The following is a 982-nucleotide window of genomic DNA, read 5'->3' on the forward strand; positions in this document are numbered from 1 at the left end:
CATCATACACTCATCCATCAGTCTCAATAAACTCACAATCTTCTTTCATCTCCATGCCCACCCACTCTCGATTACTTTGAAGCATATCATTTGTATCCAACATTATAATATGCCATATTAAAGATATATTTATACACATATAAATATATTGAATATTTATTGCTAGATGATAAATGCTCTTTTTTTTAACAGAGTAATTTTTTTTATTCATTAAAAAACTGATAAAGGTCCACTTCAAGAAGTTCCTCTTGTATGTTTTATTTGTTTTATTAGTAAATAAAGCATCTCATTAGCATCCCTATATAGGATGGCTTCATATAGTCCTCAGACTCGGAACCGTCTTTATCTTTACTAATTTGTAAGTAATGAAGTTTGCAAGTCTCCTTGTCAGATGCAGCCACACCAAACCGATCACAAAGATTGTCCTTTTCATGGAATTTATTTCTTGGTAAAGTATTTCAAATGCCTTTTAGACAACTGTTTATCAGAAACAGCTGTGATTTTACTCTTGAAGTGTTGAAATGGGGACAGCCTTGCCAGGATTCCCAGTTTTTCCATTCATTGTAAGTTTCTCCTGTAGAAACTGTTCAAAATTTCCAGAATCAAAAATTCCATCTTCTACTGGATGAGTAAGGTCTAAATTGAACTTCCAGGTTGACGTCTTAAGCTTCTTGTCTTTCTTTGGCGCCATCTTGAAGGCCAGTTGTGCGATTAGAGAACGGCCTTACCTTACTTGTTGTTGCTGCAAATTCTTCTGCCAGCATATGAAGACACCTAAAGCCCACGCTGACCCTCTTGAAAGTGACGGGCCTCCTGGGAGAGAGGCAGAGGCATAGTTGAGTGCATGCCTATGAGTGATCTGATTACACTGGGCAGGATAGGTCTGAGCCATTGCAGATGATACCTGCCCAAACTGGTGACTCACAAAATCATGAGCATACAAAACAGCTGTTGATTCAAGTCGCTGCATTTTGGAGTGCTT

The 982-nt window shown here is 37.9% G+C and overlaps 1 pseudogene; it reads right to left on the reverse strand.

The window, feature by feature from the left end:
• Positions 1-269: 269 nt before the first annotated feature.
• LOC789304 (ribosomal protein eL22-like) lies at positions 270-691 on the reverse strand (annotated as a pseudogene).
• Between the last annotated feature and the right edge of the window lie 291 nt (positions 692-982).

This window comes from Bos taurus, chromosome 19, assembly GCF_002263795.3.
Source record: "Bos taurus isolate L1 Dominette 01449 registration number 42190680 breed Hereford chromosome 19, ARS-UCD2.0, whole genome shotgun sequence".
NCBI classification, from domain to species: domain Eukaryota; kingdom Metazoa; phylum Chordata; class Mammalia; order Artiodactyla; family Bovidae; genus Bos; species Bos taurus.